This window comes from Lipotes vexillifer, unplaced genomic scaffold (genome assembly GCF_000442215.2).
Source record: "Lipotes vexillifer unplaced genomic scaffold, Lipotes_vexillifer_v1.1 scaffold70, whole genome shotgun sequence".
Classification (NCBI taxonomy): domain Eukaryota; kingdom Metazoa; phylum Chordata; class Mammalia; order Artiodactyla; family Lipotidae; genus Lipotes; species Lipotes vexillifer.
In genome coordinates, this window is record NW_006789896.1 from 1286645 (window position 1) to 1311229 (window position 24585).

The window sequence follows — 24585 nt, forward strand, 5'->3', positions numbered from 1 at the left end:
TTTTTTTTTTTCTTGCGTTATGCGGGCCTCTCACTGTTGTGGCCTCTCCCATTTGCGGAGCACAGGCTCCGGACGCGCAGGCCCAGCGGCCATGGCTCACGGGCCCAGCCGCTCCGCGGCATGTGGGATCCTCCCGAAACGGGGCACAAACCCGCGTCTCCTGCACCGGCAGGCGGACTCTCAAGCACTGCGCCACCAGGGAAGCCCCCAACCACAAGTTCTTAAAAGCCCTGGCCTTGAGGTGATCAACTCTTTTGTTCACATTTCACAGGTGAGAACTCTTCACATGCAGCACCTAGATACACAGGGGACTGGGTAATGCGCTCCTAGTGACAGCTCCCCACTGTGAAAAGGGGAGCACAAAATGCTAGCAAGACAACTAGCAAGTTGTATCACAGTTGTCTGGGCAAGTCAGGTCAAGTTCATGTGCCAGCCTTTCATTTGTCATATCAAGCAGTTATGTTCCTTCCCATTTTCTCTAGGAAGATGACAGTTGTTTATAAGCAGTCAGATTTTTCTTTTCTCTGCTCTAAATGTGTGGAAATACTTCCATGTGATCAGTTTTCAGTGTTATGATCTCTTTGATTTAAAGTATGGAAGCAGTTTCAGCCTTGTGTAGTGATCTCAGTTCCAGTTTTATACTTGCTAAGGGTCAAGACCTTGTGTCCTATGCCTGGCATTAAGCCCCAAGCCCTAGGTTAATGGAACAGTCCCCCTTCTTCCTTCCTCTGCTTCTGGTGCCATGGTTTTTAATCCTCCCTCCCTCCTTTTCCTGGCACCTAGGGGATTCCTCTTTCTCCTGAGTTTATCTCTGCCTTTGAAAGAACTTCATGTTTATTGTTGAAGACTTTTCAAATTCTGAACATATATATTGCTAGAACCTGAAGTTCTTGAGTTCTGTGGCAGCTCATTCTTTGGATAAGTGACTTTATTCAAAAGAGGTGAGGAAGTAGATTAACATTTATTGGGCAACTGCTGTGTGCTTGTGTACATAATCTTATTTAATCACCACTGTTACTCTAAGAGGTAGGTTTAGTTTTAGCCCTCATTTTATTATGGAAAATTTCAAAGATACAGAACAGTTTTAAAAAATCATACATTGATCACCCATATACCCGACCACTAAAATTTTACCATTAACATTTTGCTCTACTTGCTTTATCACGTAAATATGTTTTAAACATTTACTGTAAGCTATATGAAAAAATTGTATTCCAAGTCACTTTTAGTTCATAGCTTTTCTTGTGCTTAATAAAAACAAAACACTCTCCTACTGCCAAAACTTTAAAAAAAAAGAAAGAAAAGAGAAATTGTATCTTAGTTAAAAACAACTGCATTTATTTTGTGTTAGTCTTTTTTTTTCCTCCTCAAGGTGGTTGGGAAAACCAGTGTCTTTTTCTGAAGCAGGTCTGCTCATTCTGCTCTGATGAGCCAAAATCCTTAGACTTTCCTCTTTTCCTCAGTTGCTGAAGATGTTATTTTCACGGTCATCTTTTTCTAGATCTGGCCTTTCCATTATTGTTAAGTTTATGTAACCTAAAAGGAATTCCAGATGATTCAAGATATACCAAGCTTGGGAAATTGAGCTGTCTCCTGAATGGCTGACCCTGCAACATGGCATGGCATTTCAAACTGATACATGTTGGTACTTTTGCTGAGTTTAACGATGCCATGCAATGGTGATTTATAGATTATATTGAGATAATAATAGATTCATTTTTTAGATTAATTAGAGCGTAGCAAGTAGAGTGTAGCAAAAGCGCAGAGTATTTGTTCCTCTGAGCTAGTATCCTCCGTCATCCAAAATAGTTGTTTAATAATTTAGTTATAATAATATAGGATGTTGTCCTATAATATAGGATGTATAGGATGTTGTCAACCTTTTGATGTGTATGTTTAGTGTACTTTTTAAAAAATTCCATTATTTTTGTTCTCCATTGGATGATTTAGAGCTCAGTCTTCTGTGATGATAAATCACTTCCATTGGCATGCTAAAGTCTGGACATAGGTTTATTCTTGCTGTGCAGTGACTGTATTTCCTGGATTCAGAAGATGGCTGTCAGCTGGAGCTTTCTAAGAGTCAATTTAATATGATTGGCTATATGTTAAAATGTTGTTGGTATCTGTAATGACCGCTTTTTGCCAGGAGGGCATTTAAGTTTTTTTTGTTTTTTTGTTTTGGCTGTGTTGGGTCTGTTGCTGCGCGTGGGCTTTCTCTAGTTGCGGTGAGTGTGAGCCACTCTTTGTTGCAGTGCGCGGGCTTCTCATTGTGGTGGCTTTTCTTGTGTGGAGCACGGGCTCTAGGGTGCACGGGCTTCAATAGTTGTGGCTTGCAGACCCTAGAGCGCAGGCTTAGTAGTTGTGGTGCACGGGCCCAGTTGCTCCGCGGCATGGGGGATCCTCCCGGACCAGGGCTCAAACCCATGAACCCTGTGTTGGCAGGCAGACTCTTAACCACTGTGCCACCAAGGAAGCCCCATGCTTTTTCTTTTTTTTTTTTAAATATTTTAAGAATAGTTTAAAAATAATTAGCAATTTGTCACTCCATAAGGCTAGACATACTAAATAAATTTGTTTTAAATTGTTATGATCACCTTTAAAAAACAAAGTATCTTGAAATTGTTGTCACAAGGCATTAATTAGCATATGTAGGAATTATAAAGTGTGAAATTAAGGACAAGCAATTCTTTTTTTTTTTTAATTTTGACTGGAGTATACTTGATTTACAGAATGGGTTCATTTCAGGTGTACAGCAAAGTGAATCAGTTACATATATACATATATCCACCTTTTTTTTTTTTTAGATTCTTTTCCCATATAGGCCATTACAGAGTATTGAGTAGAGTTCCCTGTGCTATACCGCAGGTTCTTATTATTTATCTGTTTTCTGTATAGTAATGTGTATATGTGAATCCCAATCTCCCAGTTTGTCCCTCCCTCCTGAAAATGTTTATTATTAAAGACCTAATGAGAGATCATTATAATGGGATTAGCAAACAGATCTGCTTATTTCTGTGACATAAATTGTTAAATTAGGACTGATAACATTATATCAGGGCATCTTAGAATTTCAGGAATTTCATACAATTTTGGAACACTTCTGTTAATATATTCCTATATAAATACAAGGTTAAAAGATTGTTTTTCTTTTTTTTAATTTTTAAAAATTTATTTTAAAAATAAAACATAATGGTACAAAAAGGTTGAAAGTAAAAGAATTGGAAAAGATATACTGTGCAAATATAAACCAAAAGGAAATTATATAATAACAGATATAGTAGACTTGAAAGCAAAAGCATTACTAGAAATAAACAAGGGCACTTCATATTAACAAGTCCAATTTACCAGGAAGTTTTAAATTTGTATGTGCTTAACTTCAACTTATATAGAGCAACAGAGCTACAAGGAAAAAATAGAGAAATTCACTATCATAATAGGAGATTTAACATACTGCTGTCATTCACTGATAGAGGATACTGCTTTCAGAACCAGGAGACACCCACCCAAAAAAATTAGTAGGGGTATAAAAAACTTAAATAACGTGAGCAGCAAATTTGATTCAACAAGCAGATATATAGTCACTCTACTCCAAAACTTTAAATTACAAATTATTTTCAAGCACACTTGGAACATTTTTAAAACTGACTATATTGTGCTATAGGCAAATTTTAACAAATTTCAAAGTTTTCATATTATACAAAGTGTGTTTCTTGACTTGTAGTTAAGCTACAAATCAGTAACAAAAAAGTAACTAGAAGTTATGAAATACACTACTTCTAAGTAACTCCCCAAAAAACAAATCACAATTGGAGTTAGAAAATAATTTGAACTGAATGATAATAAAAATATTACATACCAAAACTTGGATGTGACTAAAGCTGTGCTTACAAGAATATGTATAAGGACAAGCAATTCTTAAAATTATCCTTTCAGTTAGAAATGAAGTCTTTAGAGGGACTTCCCTGGTGGTCCAGTGGGTAAGACTCTGCGCTCCCAGTGCAGGGGGCTTGGGTTCGACCCCTGGTTGGGAAACTAGATCCCGCATGCTGCAACTAAGACCCGGTGCCGCCAAAAATAAATAGATAAATATTAAAAAAAAGAATGAAAGAAAGAAAGAAATGAAGTCTTTAGAGTGTTTAATTTTCATCTATCACCATCATTGTTATATAGCCCTTGTAATGAATTGAATTTGATTCTGGATCAATTGCAGCAGACAACATTTCTTCCATTTCCTCCTGAGAAAAAGGCTGACCTTCTTCAGTCATATAGTTTATCAGTTCTTCCTTAGAAAGAAACCCATGTTTAGCTGGATCCAGTACCTCAAAAGCTTGAAGAAGGAGCTCTTCCGGAATTGGTCTGTATCTTCTTTCCAGTAGTACTTCAGTCATCAGGAAGAAAATTTTCAAATTCACTGTATCCAGTGGGTTCTTCTTCCTCTACCTCTGCAATCAGATCATGTCGCTCTCCTTCACTAGGGCAGCATCCTAATGACCTGATAATTGTTCTGATCTCTCTGTGCCTTCCTTGTCTCTGTCGTCCACCATCTTGTTCTGACTATGCTTTTTCTAATTCGGAGGTACTCTAACTTTAATAATGCAGTTTTTCAGTTCAGGAAGTTCTTTGTATTGAAGGACACATAAAACTCTGCAGACATGGGATTAAATCACTTAGAAGTGGTATATGTGTTTTGAAAATAAAGAATATTTTGAAAGCTTGTTAATATTTTGTTCTGTGTGGCTCTTACTATAAATGATGTGAATAATCTGTCTTATACTTACCTTTAGAAAACCCAGTTTAAATGATTGGACTTAAATAAGAAAAACTAAGCCACTTGATTGTATTACATACTATTAAATTTCATAAAGATTTTAGTATCATAGCATGATAACACATTATAGTTGAATTTTTTTCTTATTTTTAGGTATATATTTTGTAAATTTTATTTTGTACAGAAACTATCCCTTGAAAAAGAAACTTGAAGTTTCTTAATGGGCTATATTTTTTTAACAGATTTTTTCCTAATGTTGAACCAGAGTTCATCTGTTATTTTAGATAGCTAAATTAATTTGCCATAATTTTATTTAGAATTTTGAATCTGTGAGCATTGGAATTTAAGGACAAATTTATAAAATGCAGCTGTCTGAAACTCTACTTGATAACAGTGTTATAAATAATAATACTAATCATACTTGTAAGAAACACCCTAAGAGATAGTTTGTAAATGTTTTGCCAGCAAAACTTGGTTACTTAATGTTAGGCCTTTGTGATGCAATTAATAGTAACATTTTCAAGGTAATAATGCTGCTGGAGGTCTGCCAGGAACTTAAAATAAAGGAGAGTCAAAGAGAATCAGTCATTGTTTTTCAGTGCCGTGGCCAATGAGAGAACTGCCCTGAGCAGCTGACATTAGTTGTTCTTGGCAAATTGAGCTCTTTAGTGAAATGTCTGCATTAGCTTAGATTTGTTTTTGAGGGAAATGGGAAGTCACTGAATATTATTGGGTAGGAGAATGGCATGGCAAAGTAGTTAGGGAAATTATTATTATTTTTTTGCGGGGGGGGAATTATTTTTGTAGCAGTGTGGATTGAAGTAAGGAAGATCTGAAGGAACTCACTGAATAAGCTGCTTTTGTAATTAAATTGTGGACCACAGTGGACTAGTAGCAATGGAGATGGCAATGGGATTGAAGGGAGACTCATTACTTAGGAAAAATTGAGTGCTTTTGTTCATTCATTTGCCAGATTTTGGATAACTGTTATTTACTACATGTCTGAAACGTAATGGTAGGTATTGGGAATATGGAGATTATCGTACCACTCATCTCCTACTCCTAAAAGGCATGACCCTTGTTCTCATGGGGCTTTCCATCTAGTGGAGGAGATAGCCATTAAAGAATCGCAAAATAAATGGAAAATTATAGCTACAATAAATGCTTTGAAAGAGATCTATGTGGACATTTGGCTAATCAGAGGGTCAGGAAATATTTTCCTGAGAAGACGTTAGCTGAGCTGAAGGAACAGTAGAATTTAACCAAGTGAAGAGAGGTTAAAGTTTAACTGTTAGGCTCCCTCCAGAAATATATAATTCTTAGCTTGTGTTGAATTTGAAGTGACAGCCAGGCATGTCAAGCAGTTTCCAGTAAGAGGGTGTAAATTTGGAGCTAGATCTTGAACTGAATCTAAATTTTAGTCATTCAGCTTAAAAGGCTGTAGTTGGAGGTATGAAAATGGTTGAGCCCTCTTAAAGAATGTATAAATAGAAGAGTATGATTCCAAGGACTGAGCCCTGGGGAATGCTCACAATTGCAGGTTGGAAAGAAGCTTGTTGAGGGAATTACAGGGAACAGAAGGAATGGTTGACAGTTAAAAGAAGGTTTAGAAGAGTTTTTAATTGTGGAGGCCAAGGAGGAAAATTTTAGTTGTGGGAACCAAGGGAAGGGACATTTGAAAGGAGGTAGTAGTAATCACTAGGGTAAATAACACAGTTAAGGTTAATGACTGAGAAAAGGGCATGGGTTTTTGTAAAACAGAGATAGAACAGCTTCTGTAGAACCCAGATTTGGACTATTTGAAACTATATTAGTCTATTTCAGAAGTGTGATAGTGACAAGAGGTGAGAATATCTGGAAGGGAGGCCATCTCAGTTAATAAAGATTTTTCAAGATTAAGGAAATTCATTTTAGTTTAAAGGCAGAGAGAAAGGAACAAGTAGAAGGTAAAAGATAGGAGATGCTGGTGAGTAAGAAGGTAAATATAAATGCTCATAAAGAAAGAAAGGAGGAGGAGATTCAAATCAGTTTGGTGTCAGAAAACATGATTTGTAATTTTTTGGGAGAACTTAAAGACTAGCCCTTTTGAATTTCACAGACCTTACCAGTTCTCAAGAGAGTTGCTATCTTAGGTTTAACTTACAACCCACAGAGTAAAGATTATTCTGCTTTTCTTCTTTTTTTCCTTCCTCAGAACTGTTTCATTCCTAAGTTAAATTTCAGTGAAAGTAAATAGAGATGTTTATCCCTATTGTTCAAAGTAATTGTGTAGTCACTTACTAAATTGTCACCATGTTGTTTAGTATTGCAAGGTAGTTCGGGGTGGAGCCAAACACTTGGGGCTTTGTGCCCCACAAATAATATTTAGTAAGCCTGGTTGCCTATAGGAAAGTAGACCAAAAAAATGGTTTAAATGCCATTCTGGAATAGATGCAGAACAGTTGGGAATAGCACCATAGTAGCTTCTGTAAAGAAGAATTACAGCTTTAGGAATGCAAAATGTCAGGACTGCAAGAGTGAACCTTCTCTCTCCAGCTATTAAGTTTTTCAATACGTCGTAAAATGCCTAAACTTTATGAGTGTGTCACCTGATTTTTTGTATGACTAGTAGCACCTGACCTCTTAGGCTCTGGGTGTATGTGCATGCTCACAGCAACACAACTGTTGTATTCCCACTTCCTAGCCGAGTGCATCTTATATGCTCAATAAATCCTGAATGAAAAAAGAAAGTAATTTTTTATTGGCTGTAAGTAATTAGAAACTTAAATTATTTTAAGTTTCTCTGCCACTAATGCAAACAAGGAGTGTCTGGTTTTTGTATAGTTTGTTTTCTTTTTTTAAAAAAATATTTATTTATTTTGGCTCTGCCAGGTCTTAGTTGTGGGATCTTTTAGTTGCGGCATGCAGACTCTTAGTTGTGGCATGCACGTGGGAGCTAGTTCCCCGACCAGAGAGCAAACCCGGGCCCCCTGCATTGGAAGCACAGAGTCTTACCCACTGGACCACCAGGGAAGTCCCATGTATAGTTTGTTTTCATACTTGGCATCTACCCAACTGCTTGTTTTATTATCATACCAGCAACATACAAGTTCAAAAAGAACCCAAGACTGTGTCATCCATTTTTTTATTGTGGTAAAATATACGTAGCATAGAATTTACCATTATTAAACATTTTTTAGGTCTACAGTTCAAAATGAATTAAGTATATTCACATTGTTGTGAAACCATCACCACCATCCATCTCCAGAACTTTTTATCATCCCGACTGAAACCATAGCCATTAAACAATAACTACCCATCCTCCCTCTCCCTAGCCCCTGGCAATCACCATTCTGTTTTCTGTCTCTGAATTTGACTACTCTAGTACCTCATATAACAGTGGAATTGTACAATATTTGTCCTTTTGTGTCTGGCTTATTTCACTTAGTGTCTTCAGGTTTCATCCATGTTGTAGCATGTGTCAGAACCTCCTTCCTTTTTTTTTTTTTAAAGTTTTATTTTTTTTAATATTTATTTTTGGCTGTGTTAGGTCTTCGTTTCTGTGAGAGGGCTTTCTCTAGTTGCGGCAAGCGGGGGCCATTCACTATCGCGGCCTCTCGTCACGGAGCACAGGCTCCAGATGCGCAGGCTCAGTAGTTGTGGCTCACGGGCCCAGCCGCTCCACAGCATGTGGGATCCTCCTGGACCAGGGCTCGAACCCGTGTCCCCTGCATTGGCTGGCAGATTCTCAACCACTGCGCCACCAGGGAAGCCCCTCCTTCCTTTTTAAAGCTGAATAATATTCTGTTGTATGTGTAGACTACATTTTATTTATCCATTCAGCCATAAAGCAACTTGGGTTGCTTGCACCTTTCAGCTGTTGTGAGTAATGCTGCTATGGACATGGGTATACAAATATCTGAGACCCTGCTTTCAATTCCTTTGGATATACATATACTTAGAAGTATCAGTAGAATTGCTGGATAATATCATAATTGTTTTACTTTTTTGAATGTATGACCATACTGTTTTCTGCAGTGATTGCACCATTTTACATTCCCACCAGCAGTGCACAAAGTTCCAGTTTCTTCACATCCTCTCCAACACTTGTTATTTTTAAGTTTTTAAAAATTTAATTAAATTAGTTAATTTATTTTTGGCCATGCCCTGTGGCTTGCGGGATCTTAGTTCCCCAACCACAGATTGAACCTGGGCCATGGCAGTGAAAGCACTGAATCCTAACCACTGGACTGCCAGGGAATTCCCTGTTTTTTAATTTTTTAAATAATATTCTAATGGATGTGAAGTGATATCTCATTGTGGTTTTGATTTACATTTCCCTGATTATTACTGATTTGAGCATCTTCATGTGCTTATTGGCCATTTGTATGCCTTCTTTGGAGGAAAGGCTATTCAAGTCCTTTGCCTGGTTTTTAGTCGGGTTACTTCTTGTTGTTGTTGAGTTGTAGGAGTTCTTTATGTATTCTCAATATTAAACTCTTATCAGGTAAATCATTTGCAGATATTTTCTCCTATCCCATGGGTTGCCTTTTCACTGTCGATTGTGTCCTTTGATGCACAGAAGTTTTTTTATTTTGATGTAGTCCAGTTTATCTATTTCTTTTGCCATCATATCCAAGAAATCATTGCCAAATTCCATGTCATGAAGTTTTCCCCTTATGCTTTCTTTTAAGAGTTTTATAGTTTTGGCTCTTACATTTAGGTCTTAACCATTTTGAGTTAATTCTGTACATGCTGTAGGGTAAGGATCCAACTTCAGTCTTTTGCATGAGGATGTTAAATTTTTCCAACACCATTTGTTGAAAAGACTGTCCTTTCCCCATTGAATGGTCTTGGTACCCTTGTTGAAAGTCATTTGACTATGTATGTTAAAGTTTATTTCTGTCCACACTGGAGCCATTGTCAGTAACAGTTTAAGTGTTGCTGGCTCCAGTAGTGGGCTTCTTCTGGGCTTCAGCTTTCAGTAAACTGTGATTCCCTGTATCCACCTGTCTCTGATTTTTTTTTTTTTTTTTTTCTGATTTTGGGGCAGCAGTTTGCCGAGTGACTTCAGGTCTGATGGATTTCAGAAGAGTTGTTGATTTTCAGTTTGTTCAGCTTTTTTCTCATTGTGAGGATGGGAGTGATGATTTCCAAGCTCTTTACATGTCGGACCAGAGACTAGAAGTTTTCCTGGCTCATCTTGTACTTTTCCAGTCCCAGACCTGGAATCAACCACTTCTCTAAGGAACTCTGTTTCCTTTTAGTGGGGAGTGGTCTTTAGAAGCCAAGGTCTGGGTGCTAGATGTGCTCATTGCTACTCATGTGTCGTTGCTTCAGCAGACAGAGCTAGAAAATGTATAGTGTGCTTGCATCTACATACATGGATTAATATAGACATATGCACACACGTACACATATGTGTATATACACAGACATCTATTCATATCTGTGTGTATATATATAGACAAACATGATAAAAGCTGATTTTTATTCATATTGATGCCTCCAATACCACAAGGTTCATTCTAGCTTTCTCCCTTTCCATGTTTATAATTCCCTTCCATGACGGTGAAAAACTTGGTTCTTACTATCCACAAATTATTTATTTGATTGCTGAATCATATAATACACTTAAAATAGTTTCAGAATGCTAAACTATGTCACTATGAGAAAGCAAACCTACTAACTAGGGTTCAGTATTTGTTTATAGCTCTTTTTGTCATGGCACGGAGGATATAAAGTCAAAATACTGTCTTTATAAGCCACTGGAGTGAATCTCCCTCTTCCTTCCCCTCTCCCCTATGGTTATGGTATTCATTTGAAATACAGTTAGGTTCATTTGTTTTCCTTTGAATTGCATTTTTGCCTTCCCTCATTCTTATTTTTAAAATTTTGGGGACTTCCCTGGTGGTCCGATGGGTAAGACTCTGTGCTCCCAATGCAGGGGGCCCGGGTTTGATCGCTGGTCGGGGAACTAGATCCCACATGCATGCCGCAACTAAGAGTTGCATGTTGCAACTAAGAGATCCTGCATGCTGCAACTAATACCCGGCACAGCCATGAATAAATAAATGAATGAATGAATAAATAAATATTTTTAAAAAGTAAATAAAATTTTGAGTCACTAAAAATAACATGGTTCCAGAATTGCCTCCCTGCTACACCTTTTACCCCATTCCCATCCTTCAACCCTTTTCTTCCTATTTGCAGGGTAGCCAGTCTCAGTTTTTAGTTTATACTTTCTCTTTCTTTAGATACAATGAGCAGATACTATATGTATATTTTTTTCTTTCCCCTTGTTTCTTACCCAGAAGATAGCATACTTGATACTCTTTTGTACTTTGCTTTTTTTCATTTAACCTTATGTCTTGGAAATCACTTTAAATCAATTCATAGAGATCTTCCTTAGTTTATTCAGCCACTGTCCTGTGCATGAGTGTTTATTTCCTGTATTTTGCGGTTATGAGCAATGCTGCAGTGAATAGCCTTGCTTTTATGTAGTTTCATATTGTTGTAGATAATATTCCTGGAAGTGCAGTTTTGTTGGCTTTTGTTATTGCACCAACAGCATATCAGTTCAAAAGCAAAAAAAATTTTTTGAAGTTTTTTACATTTTATTGTTCACAAGCATTAGTTGATATTTTCAAAAACCTCTTAATAAAGGACTCCCCAGGTACTGCTACTGCGTGATGTAACCAGACAGAAAAATCCCACCTAACTGAATTGCTCTAAAAGTGAACATGGTAAAGTGGAACGGGAAGCATCTCCTTATCTCAGGTTGGTTAACTGCTCACTTCTAAGTCACAAAACATTGTATATATTTCATAATTATTTTTCTTAATTAGTAATTCTTAGTTGGAGTTTTTGGGAAAAGATTATATCGTGTACATCTCTGCAAATAATGTGAAATACAAGCCTGTCACTCGTTAGGAAAAAAAAGCTAAACATATATTAACAATACTTATATATTTTTTTTTTTTTTGCGGTACGCGGGCCTCTCACTGCTGTGGCCTCTCGCGTTGTGGAGCACAGGCTCTGGACGCGCAGGCTCAGCGGCCATGGCTCACGGGCCCAGCCGCTCCACGGCATGTGGGATCCTCCCGGACTGGGGCACAAACCCATGTCCCCTGCATCGGCAGGTGGACTCTCAACCACTGCGCCACCAGGGAAGCCCAACAATACTTATAATTTTAAAAAATGGGGCCTGATTAAAAAACAAAAATTTCGTCATATTTATTATTAGTGGTTTTGCTTCTTAAGTACTTCCTATGATGAACTGTTACTTTTCTCTTACCCAGCCCTTGGATCACCCACTTTCCTGATAGGCCCAGAAAAGCCCAACTGCTGTTTGTTCTTAACCCCATTTAGAGCAACATTTTCAATTTAGTTTTTTGATTTAGCATCTTTAAAATGTGATAGCCTTTAGGATTTAGATACGTGTTTTGGACAGTGGTGCAACATGAGATTCAACTATTCTGGAAAAGTTTTGCTAATATCCTTAAATGACGATCTCTTGAGTTTTTAAAACAGTTTATGCATTTAATATCTCAAATCCTGGTACAGTATTGCTATTCAGCATTCCTGGGGCAGCCTTGAACCCTCAGATTCTGGATACCAACTCATTTATGTGGATTATTAAGAACTGGCTCCTAATAAATGTAGAACTTTCAGGACACATCTACCTGTTTTCAGCTAGTTAAAGACTACTGAAATGCCTTCTTAGACCATGTTATCTTGGAAAAACATTGTTTCAAAGGTCTGTTCTTGAATCTTGTTTTAGCTGGTTGATTCAAGATAACCTATACAAATGGTATTTTGGGGGAATTAAAACAAAACCAAACCAGCATCACTAGACCAGATAACTTTCTTTGTGTACTGAAGCACAGCAGAGTAGAATTAGGAGTACATCTTCAGAAAACGCTCCCATATTCGCATAGATTCCATATGTCCTGGCAGGCGTATGGATTTTGTTTCTTCCCCTCCGTTTTTTATTCAGTAGTGCATATATAGTTTTTGTTTGTTTGTTTGTTTGTTTGCGGTACGTGGGCCTCTCACTGCTGCGGCCCCTCCCATTGCGGAGCACAGGCTCCGGATGGATGCGCAGGCTCAGCGGCCATGGCTCACGGGCCCAGCCGCTCCGCAGCATGTGGGATCTTCCCGGACCGGGGCACGAACCCGTGTCCCCTGCATTGACAGGCAGACTCTCAACCACTGCGCCAGCAGGGAAGCCCTGCATATATAGTTTTAATACATAAAAATTAAAGAGCACAACCAGGTTTATAATGGAAAAGTGTAATATCCTATTTTAGCTTTCCCTAATTTCAACTCTTAGTTCTTTCTTTCTTTATTTTTTTTGCGATACGCGGGCCTCTCACTGTTGTGGCCTCTCCCATTGCGGAGCACAAGCTCCGGACGTGCAGGCTTAGCGGCCATGGCTCACAGGCCTAGTTGCTCTGCGGCATGTGGGATCCTCCGAGACCGGGGCACGAACCCGTGTCCCCTGCATCGGCAGGCAGACTCTCAACCACTGCGCCACCAGGGAAGCCCCAGTTCTTTATTTTTGCATTTATCTAATTTTTAAGTAGAATACTTACATTGTTCTCTTTTTTTATTAGACATTATCTATTGATTTCTTACAAACTGTCTACATTTTGTCCTTATAAAACACACATAACAGTATTTACTCTGAAACTGAACTTTGTAGAGCAAGAAATCCTACAAAGCTAAGGGATAAAATAGACTGTGCTGCACCACAGACAGGATTCATACAAGTCACTGGCTTTAGAATGTGGCATTAATTGGCCAAGTTCTACAGAAAGCTTTGACCTACTCTAATGAGATCAATTTTGGTCGTTTCATTCTTGTCTCAGTCTCATTTATCAGTCATGAGTAATCAGCGTACTCATATACTAAACAGTTTCTTAAAAAAGAGATCAAATTCATTGCTACTTAGGTCTGATTAGTTAAAAAAATAAAAGCAAACAAATGAAAAAACCTACAAAAATCCACAAAGTTGTGTCTTACTCATTTTTTTAGTTTTAACAGAATGGGAAGCAAGTCTAAGTCATTGCTGTAAGAATGTTTCAGTGTGAAGTCAGAATACTTCAGGCAACTGTCGATCGCCCCTTTGTGTTTTATGATTTTCACTTTTATATTTCTGTTACAGATTACAGTCTTCTAACTATATTTCTTTTGCATTTCTGGATCCACAGTCATGATCCATATTAAATCTGCAGAGTTCTTTCGTTAGGAAACATTTCTAGAGTCTACTTTTTGGTGATGATTTCCTTTGTGTTTCAAACAATATCAAAATAGATTTACTTAGAACTTGTGTGAATCTGGTTTTTATTTTATTTTATTTTTTAATATTTATTTATTTATTTTTATTTTTGGCTGCCTGGGGTCTTTGTTGCTGAACGCGGGCTATTCTTCGTTGCGGTTCCTGGGCTTCTCATTGCGGTGGATTCTCTTGTTGCAGAGCACGGGCTCTAGGCACGCAGGCTTCAGTAGTTGTGGCACTCGGGCTCAGTAGTTGTGGCGCACGGGCTTAGTTGCTCCGCGGCATGTGGGATCTTCCTAGACCAGGGCTCGAACCTGTGACCCCTGCACTGGCAGGTGGATTCTTAACCACTGTGCTACCAGTGAAGTCCCTGAATCTGGTTTTTAAATTTGGAAAAGTTTTACTCTCCATGGGAACAGCTAAGGGTATATGTCTGGTTAATTTGAGACCCTCCTGAATTGGCATTCAGTTTTTAAGTTTCTCTTAATAACTACTGAAAACGCCATTTATATAAAACTCAGCAGTAAATTTATTTTCTCTTCTATAAACAGGTACATACTAGGCAGCACATATAAAAAAACTCTTGCCTTGGCTTGGCTTTTCGCTAGTCCTGGAGACTTACTTCTCCTTCTTGATGGTTATCAGAGCCTGGATAGGCTTTGCTATTAGCAAAAGTGAATAGGATGATCCTTTGAAAGTTATTTTTTGTGTATTTATATTTGAAGCCCAGGTTTGTGGAGGGTGGGATCCCATGTATAAAGTATGATAGGAGTCATTAGAAATCTGCCCTCAATAACATCTTGACGTCTGTTTTTCTAAATCAGAATTGGTACATGATTTCTTCCAAGAAATAAAAATAAAATATTTCTTCAGGTACTCATTCAGGATCATGAGTAAACAGAACGTTGTCTGTTATATTATATTTTATTTTATTTATTTTTTTGTCAGTTATATTTTAAAGTGAAAATAAAAAATAAACTTTATCTTCAGTAAACTTCATTGTTTTTTGGCTTAGCAGTTCTTATTAAAGCATTACTAAATAGCTATTAAATTGAAATCTAGAATAGATCAGTTCTCTAATTTCTTCACAGCCTTGTTTTATCAAGCACTCCTCTATGCCCATTTGTATCGTACACTAGAAATTGGCAAACTACAGCCCATGGGCCAAATCCAGGCCACAACCTGTTTTTTGTATGTCTCTGGAGGTAAGAGTTGTTTTTACAGTTTTTAAAAGGTTAAAAGAAGATACCACAAGACTGTAGAGATTGTTTGTAGCCCACAAAGCCTAAAATAATTACTCTATGTCCCTTTACAGAACAAGTTTGTTTTAGACTATAATATATAATGTATGTGCAACTCTATTTTTATTTATTTATTTTGTGCAACTCTTTTTTTTTTTTTTCCCTGGTACGCGGGCCTGTCACTGCCATGGCCTCTCCTGTTGCGGAGCACAGGCTCCGGACTCGCAGGCTCAGCGGCCATGGCTCACGGGCCTAGCCGCTCTGTGGCATGTGGGATCTTCCTGGACTGGGGCACGAACCCGTGTCCCCTGCATCGGCAGGTGGACTCTCAACCACTGCGCCACCAGGGAAGCCCGTGCAACTCTTCTTAAATGGTTTATAATCCATCTGAATTACCGTCACCTTCAGTAAGAAAAATGTCTTGCTGTATCTCATTACATATCCTTCATTTTTATAGGAATTCACCAAATGTTAGTTTTTATAGTTGATATGGACTTAAATTTTTTTTATTTTTTGATTGAAGTATAGTTGATTTACAATGCTGTGTTAATTACTACTGTACAGTAAAGTGATTCAGTTATATATATATACACACACACACACATTGTTTTTTTTGTTTTTTTGTTTTTTTTGACCGCACTATGCGGCTATGCCACTATGTGGGATCTTACTTCCCCGACCAGGGATTGAACCTGCGCCCTTGGCAGTGAGAGCCCAGAGTCCTAACCACTGGACTGCCAGGGGATTCCCAACATTCTTTTTTAATATTCTGTTCCATTATAGTTTATCATAGGATATATAGTTCTCTGTGCTATACAGTAGGACCTTGTTGTTTATCCATTCTATATACAATAACTTAACATCTGCTCACCCCAACCTCCCAATCCATCCCTCCCACAACACCCTCCCCCTTGGCAACCACCAGTCTGTTCTCTATGTCCGTGATTCTACTTCTGTTTCATAGATAGGTTCATTTGTGTCATATTTTAGATTCCACATATAAGTGAAATCATATGGTATTTGTCTTTCTCTTTCTGACTTCACTTAGTGTGATAGTCTCTAGTTACATCTGGTGTGGACTTCTATTAATCAGAATCTGTATACATGACACTGTGGACTTTAATTAAACTAGCTTGGGGTTTGAGACAGAAAGACAGCACCCCGCAGGTACTTGTGCTTACTTTTGTGCTTGCTTTTCGGTGTGTGCATTTTTGTGATGCTGCTTTAGGAATGGTAATGAATTTGAATATTGCCATTTCTTCATAGATGCAACATTTTCTCATTGATACCTTTGCCTACTGCATAGAGTGTGTTATTTCTTTGAGGCTGTATTTTGTGATACGCGGGCCTCTCCCTGTTGTGGCCTCTCCCGTTGCGGAGCACAGGCTCCGGACGCGCAGGCTCAGCGGCCATGGCTCACGGGCCCAGCTGCTCTGCGGCATGTGGGATCCTCCCGGACCGGGCCACACACCCGCGTCCCCTGCATCGGCAGGCGGACTCTCAACCACTGCACCACCAGGGAAGCCCCGAGGCTGTATTTTGATGTTAAATTGGGTGGTGTGGTTGGTTTGGCTGAGAGTTTTTTAATTTTTAATAAATTTATTTATTTTACTTTATTTTTGGCTGTGTTGGGTCTTCCTTGTGGTGTGCAGGATTCTCTTTGTGGTGGCTTCTCTTGTTGTGGAGCATGGGCTCTAGTCACGTGGGCTTCAGTAGTTGTGGCATATGGGCTCAGTAGTTGTGGCTCGTGGGCTCTAGAATGCAGGCTCAGTAGTTGTGGCGCACAGGCTTAGTTGCTCCACGGCATGTGGGATCTTCCCAGACCAGGGCTCGAACCCGTGTCCCCTGTATTGGCAGGAGGATTCTTAACCACTGTGCCACCAGGGAAGCCCCACCTTAACATTTTGGAAATCAGGATGTATGTTAAATTTTATGACATAATTACAGTTGGCAGTTTTCCCCCCATGGTGCATAAAATAATGGTTCATCTTAAAATCAATAAGGCATGGTTCATATATTCTACTCACTTATATTAACTGTTACGTGAATTGTTTCCTTGTTCCTTATATAAATTTTTAATAGGTTTTTAAAAATTTATTTATTTATTTATTTATTTATTTATTTATTTATTTAGGCTGTGCTGGGTCTTAGTTGTGGCACATGGGATCTTCCTTGCAGCACGTGGGATGTTTTTTTTCGTTGCGACATGCGGGCTTCTTAGTTGCAGCATGCATGCAGGATCTAGTTCCCTAACCAGGGGTGGAACTTGGGCCCCCTGCATTGGGAGTGTGGATAGAGTCTTACCCACTGGACTACCAGGGAAGTCCCTCTTTTTCCTTATATTGATTCCACCCCTTTTTACTTACTTGGATATTGCAGCCAAAATTCATTATTTTGGAAATCTTTAATCATTAAAGGATTTGTTTGGGGATTTATTTTAATTCTGAGATTTGTAATTTGAATTAGATAATAAGCGTCATCATCCATATCTGGTCAACAGAGCAATTTAGGAAAATCAACAGTTAACACAGTGTTTTGAGTAGCACAATATCCTGATCTGTTACTGTTAGTTAACAGATGGCCTGCAGCCTGGTCTTTTGTGTTAGTTACTATTTTGCTGAATATACTGTAGAAGAACATTAACCAGAAAACCAGTTTAGCTTTAGCTTTACCTGCAGTTTTCTTGGGTGTTTGCAACTGAAACGCCCTGTGAATTTATAGTAGTATCCTGTTGATGGGAAATAATTAGAAATTATATAATAATTGTTTTTTAGGCCTTTAGTATCTCTGAAAGTAAGCCACTTTGTATTACAGAGACAATACATTTTTTAAAGCTTATTTTAATGCAGAATCAGAAGTCAGTAACTTCAAAAAAGGCAAGGCAAATAAAAGCGGGAGGAAGGTGGGCACTGATGCCAACATTAAATATACAGGCGTATTTAAGTCAGTGATTCTAAACTCTAGTTGTACCTAGGGTGATTTTTAAAATATCAGTACCCAGAGGTCTCAGGTAAATTAAATTATAATGCCTGGAATTGGTTGCTGGCATTGAATTTAAAAAATATTAAGATACTATTATTATTGTGTTACAAAGGCAATATTTTTGTAGATTTACCCATTAGTTAGTACTTTCTTTGCTCCTCATACCTTCTTGCTTCTCTAAGCTTCCATCTAGGACCACTTTCCTTCTGCCTACAATACATTTTTTAGAATATCTTTTAGTGAGGGTCTCCTGCTGGCCAGCTGTCAGGTTTTGTTTGTCTGGAAATGTCTTTATTCTGCCTTACTCTTAAAGGATATTTTTCGCTGGGTCTAGGTATCAATTATCTATTTCTGACTAACAAACCATCCCAAACTTAATGACTCAAAAACAACAACTATTTCCTCATGAATCTGTGGGTCAGCAGTTTGATCAGGGCTCAAGGGGATGGCTTGTCTCTGATCTACCTGGTGTCTCATTCATCTACTTGTAGTCACTTGTCACGTCAGCTGGGAGCTGGACAGTCCAGATGACCTCACTTATATGTCTGGTGGTTTGGTAAGGTGAGAAAGGAACTGAACAACATATCTCTCATATCTCTCAGCTGGCTAGGCTAAATGCCTTCATGTGGTAGCTGGGTTCAAAAAGCAATATAGGGACTTCCCTGGTGGCGCAGTGGTTAAGAATCTGCCTGCCAACGCAGGGGACATGGGTTCGAGCCCTGGGCCAGGAAGATTCCACATGCTGTGGAGCAACTAAGCCCATGCGCCACAACTACTGAGCCTGCACTCTAAGCCCACAAGCCACAACTACTGAGCCCAAATGCCACAACTACTGAAGCCCATGTGCTTAGAGCCCATGCTCTGCAACAGGAGAAGCCACCGCAATGAGAAGCCCACGCACCGCAACAAAGAGCGTCCCCTGCTCGCCGCAACTAGAGAAAGCCCACGTGCAGTAACTAAGACCCAGTGCAGCCAAAAATAAATAAATAAATTTATTAAAAAAAAAAAAAAAAGCAATGGCAAGCTCCAATGCACAAGTACTTTTCAAGCTTCTTGAAAAGTGTCTCCTTGACCAGAGCAAGTTAGATGGCCAAGCCCACATTCCAAAGGGTGGAGAAATTAGATTCCATCTCTTTATGGGTAGAGGGACAATGTCACATTCAAAGGGATGTACATTAAGGAATGGGAGGGATTTGTGGCCTTAAAAAATCAATAACAGGGGCTTCCCTGGTGGCGCAGTGGTTGAGAGTCCGCCTGCCGATGCATGGGACACGGGTTCGTGCCCCGGTCCAGGAGGATCCCACGTGCCGTGGAGTGGCTGGGCCCGTGAGCCGTGGCCGCTGGGCCTGCGCGTCCGGAGCCTGTGCTCCGCAACGGGAGAGGCCACAACAGTGAGAGACCCGCGTACCGGAAAAAAAAAAAAAAAAATCAATGACAGTGTAGAATTTTAGGTTGGAGTATTTTTTTTTCAGCACATTTTCTTTCCACTGTCTTTTGGCTTTCACTGTCACTGTTAAGCAGGCAGTTAGTTCCTATGGCTTTTCAGATTTTCTGTCTGTGTTCTCTTGACCACTGTGATTTGTCTTGGCGTGACTTTTATTTCTCGACTTGAGCTTTATTGAGTTTCTTTTGATTTGATGTCTTTCATTCTTTATGCAAAATTCTCAGCCATTATCTGCCTCTGCCCCACTCTTTCTCTTCTTGAACTTCAGTTAAGTTAGATTTCTTGCTATTTTTTCATGTTTATTTATTTTTTACCCTAAAGGTTTTATTATGCACAGAGAGGTGAGGGGGCTCAGTCCTTGGCAGCTGCTTTCCTCTTGGCAACCAGGACATCACTCAGGTTCTCTTGCCTCTTGGCATGGATGTGTGTCCCCACTCTTTTCTTGATGAACTTGAGGGCCTGTGTGTCCTTGGAGAACTTGAGCATGTCCCAAATGCTCTGCTTTTATGAGGCAAAGCCTCATACTTCTCAGATCATGTACCTTAGGGACTTGGTGTGCTTGGTGAGGCGTCCGTGGCAGCGGCTGTGCCTCAGCTTGCTCATGTTCTTGGTCACTTTGTGGCTCTTGTTGAGGCCCATGGTCATGGGGTAGTACAGAGCCGTGGCTTTGTTCCTTAATGGCTTCTGAGGCAGAGTCTTCATATTTATTAACTTTTCGTCTTCATGCTACATTCTGGATAATTTCTTTTGACTTACCTTTCACTATACTAATTTTCTCTACAGTTATACCCAGCTGCTTAACTCTTCTACTTTAAAAAACAATTAAATTTACCATAGTTCATCATTTTTTCCTTTTAGAAAAATTAAGGTATAATTTACATGTAGTAAAATTTGCTTTTTTTTTTTTTTTGGTTTGCAGTCTACAGGGTTTTTTTCTATTTATATTGTACTTTTTATTATTTATTTATTTGGTTGTATTTATTTATTTGGTTGTGTTGAGGCAGGCAGTCTCCTTAGTTGCGGCTCACAGGCTCCTTAGTTGCGGCAGGTGGACTCCTTAGTTGTGGCATGTGAGCTCCTTAGTTGTGGCAGGTGGGCTCCTTAGTTGCGGCAAGTGGGCCCCTTAGTTGCAGCTTGCAGCTCCTTAGTTGCGGCACACGGGCTTCTTAGTTGTGGCATGTGAACTCTTAGTTGCGGCATGCATGTGGGATCTAGTTCCCTGACCAGGAATCGAACCCAGGCTCCCTGCATTGGGAGTGCTGAGTCTTAACCTAACCACTGTGCCACCAGGGACGTCCCTGCAATCTACAAGATTTAATATTCATTCCTTTTATCTGGTGCTTTTGCCAATAGCACACGCTTAATTACTGTTGCTCTAGTGTAAGTCTTAAAATCAGGTAGTATCCAACTTTCTTTTACAAAATTGTTAGGGTCCTCCATTTCCAATCTGCTTTTTTTTTTTTTTTTTTTTTTTTTTTTTTTTTTTTTTTGCGGTCCGCTGGCCTCTCACCGCTGTGGCCTCTCCCGTCACGGAGCACAAGCTCCGGACGCACAGGCCCAGCGGCCATGGCTCACGGGCACAGCCGCTCTGCAGCATGTGGGATCTTCCCGGACCGGGGCACGAACCCGTGTCCCCTGCATCGGTAGGCAGACTCTCAACCACTGGGCCACCAGGGAAGCCCTCTCTCTGTCTCTTTTAATGAAAGGCAAGTCCAAGAGGCCAGTGCTCATGTTCCATAACCCAAATTGTAGATCCCAGCTGTTAGTCCTCAGCCATAACTTTGAGAACTTCATAGTAAAGTTTTGGTGTTTTTCTGATTTAAAGTTTTCAACCTCTATGCAATCATATTTCCCTATTTTAAATATAATTTTAAACCTTTTCTAGTCAGAAATGTTGTGAGCATTCTATAAAAGCAAAAAAAAGTAAATGACATTTGGGTAACTTGCATTTTATTTTCTCAACAAAAATGTGTCCCCTTTGTAACCCCCACACGCACACTTTTTTGCCACTGTTACCATTTTTTATTTCATATGTTAAATAGTTGGAAAAGCTATACCACATTATCTCCAGCTCATAGGTCAAGAGACAAGATTGGATCCCTGTGGAATAGGCTATGTCATTTTAGTCAAGATGTTCACCTATAAAAAATTCAAAACACCAGATTTGAGGAGACCATTGAGGAGTCTGAAAGATTTCCTTAGATTATTTTCCTGGGCAAGGACATTTTCCTTTTCTTAGCTTCTTAGTTGTAGTTTTGCAGCACCTTAAACATTTTCTCCTCTGACGTTTACACTCTTCCTGTATTATAAATACTTTTTATCCACACCTCAGCAATATGTGTTGTTTAAAATAATTAACATTTAAATATTTCTATTGTTTCTTTACTTTTCTGCAAACTATTTTCCTAGCATGGAGACTAAACTATGGTAAAGAAAAATTTTGTTGTATCTTCTACTTCCCCAACAGTTATTTATTATGTACTTTCTACATTCTAGGTACAAATCAGGGATACTCTTTCTGTCTCTCCGGAAATTTCTGTCTCATACAGTATGACTGTATGATAGATGAAAGGCAGATTGGAACAGAACAAGGCATGGAGGCCCCAAAAAAAAAAAAAAAAAAAAAAAAAAAAGAGACCTGCTCAGAGATTGTCATCTAGAAAATGAGGATTTGGATTAAAGCAATGACAGAAAGAAAGGAGATTGACTAAATCTAATACTGAAAAAAGGTGACTAAGGAGAGCTTGTTAAAGGACTAAGATAGGGGACTTGCAGGAGAAAAAGGAATCAAAAGTAAACCCAAATTTCCATTGGGTATGTGGGCATTGCTTACCAGGGGAATGATGATGCCATGGTAGAAAAAGAATTAAAAATAATTTATGTAGATAATTCCTCTTCCAAGAGGTAGAGCTTAACTCCCCGTTCCCCTCTTGAGTATGGGCTGGACTCAGTGAATTGCTTCCAAAGAGTAGAATGTGGAAAGGTGGAAGGGAGTCATTTTACAGTGGAGAAACCTGGCAAACACTCCCTTGGCCGGGTGATCAAAGTTGGCATCATTAGCATGTATGCCCTTGATATGATGTGTTGAGAATGGCAGTTCTTCCCCAAAACCTATATCCTATGAGAAAAACATCACACTAACTGAAGTTGAAGGACATTCTACAGAATACCTGACCAGGCTTCCTCAAAAACTGTCAGGTCATTAGAAACACTGAAACTAAGGAGGTCAGACTAAATCCTGGATGGGAATAATGTTTGACCAAATATCTGGGCACCTGTTGGTCCAGTCAAGTTGACCCATAATCTTCTGTTACTGTCCAAAAGTAAGAGAGGATCGAGGGTTAAAGAAGATAAAGGGTTAAGGAGGAGAGAGTTGTTTTTTAAACATCGAAAACAGCAGAAAGCCAAAAAATGGGATAGAGAAGATGACTCTTAATGATAAAAATCACATGAAGCAGGAAATCAGGAAATGTGGTCTGACTCCTCATTTAAAAAGTGAAAGGAAGATGCACAGTCAGTGACAGAATAGATAATAGAAGTAAGTTAAATTTTCATTTTACAGTTGACCTTTGAACATACGGATTTGAACTGCACAGGTCCACTCATAGGCAGATTTTTTTTCAGTAAATAAATACTACAGTACTACATGATCAGAAGTTGGTTGAATACGCAGATGTGGAACCACAGATACAGAGGGCCAACTCTAAAGTTATCCTCGGATTATTGACTGTGAGGAGGGTCTGCACCCTTAACTCCCCCTAGTTGTTCAAGAGTCAACTGTATTTTATCTGCCCCTCTCTCTTGGGATATCCCTTTTCTTCTAACTACTCCAGTCCCAAAGTAGGGCCAAAGTAACTAACTTTGGGGGGAAAAACAAGTGTTTCCCCCCACCCCCCTGGCCCAAGAAAGAAAGCAGATTCTTCACATCCACTAAAAATTTCTTGAGGTTCTCAAGTACTCAAATTTATGAATGTGTATCCATGGATACAAGGATAAAGGTCATATAGGTTAAAGTTAAACTTACATGTTATAAAGCAGGTGCTTGGCGAGGTAACAAATATTATAAAATCCTAACTTACTCTTAACCTTTTAGGTACAGTCTTCAGTAATATAGTTCAAACATTTGTGCACACTCTTTCATTTTATTATTCATCCTTTATAATTGAATTCATGGAAGACTGGCTTTAGGCCAGAAAGCAGTAAATTAAATTTGAAATGCTTCTTTCTGCTAGTATTTAGCACTTGCATTTTTCTTCCCGTTTTTTTCCTCTAAGCCCAATAAAATATCCTAATAATTTCACAATGATACGCCTTAAGAGGTGATACTGCCAAAGGTGAAATATTGCTGGGCAAGTAGTACCTCCGCTCAGTAGCTTAAAAATTTGCCAGCTGGTAAACACAATATTTAAAATCAACATTTAAAATTCTCCTAGGTATGTAAGTATATAATGTATGAAAATCAGATTATGAAAGTTGAGGACCATCTGTAAATAAAAATGCAAATATTTTGAATTCTTAATTACCCAGAGTTTCATTGTTTTACTACTTTCTTTAGTGTGTGTCTAACATTTTAAAATGTTCTCCTGGGCTTTGATCTAGCAGTGTCTGCAAATTGTGTTCACCATCACCCAATCACATGCTCTTAGAGTAGCCTATACTCCGTTGCTTCTTAGACCATAATAGAGCTTCCTGCCTATTTTAGTACCTAAAACTCTCTATGATTAAAATTTCTCTCAGTTGAGATTCTTACTGCTTTACTTCATCTAACTTACTGTAAAATAAAATGGATAACTATCCAGTGAATAAAGATCCCTAAAAATAAAATGAAACTCACAACTCAAATATTATGTAGTTATAGAAAAGTTTGTGATGTTTGAGATAAGGATTT

The 24585-nt window shown here is 38.8% G+C and overlaps 1 protein-coding gene and 1 pseudogene across 1 annotated transcript in view; one reads left to right on the plus strand and one right to left on the minus strand.

Moving 5' to 3' along the window:
* The window catches only part of GLG1 (golgi glycoprotein 1), a 149028-nt gene that overhangs the window by 14696 nt on the left and 109747 nt on the right, over positions 1-24585 (plus strand). The gene's annotated exons all lie outside the window — the stretch shown is intronic.
* LOC103070571 (60S ribosomal protein L36 pseudogene) lies at positions 20049-20399 on the minus strand (annotated as a pseudogene).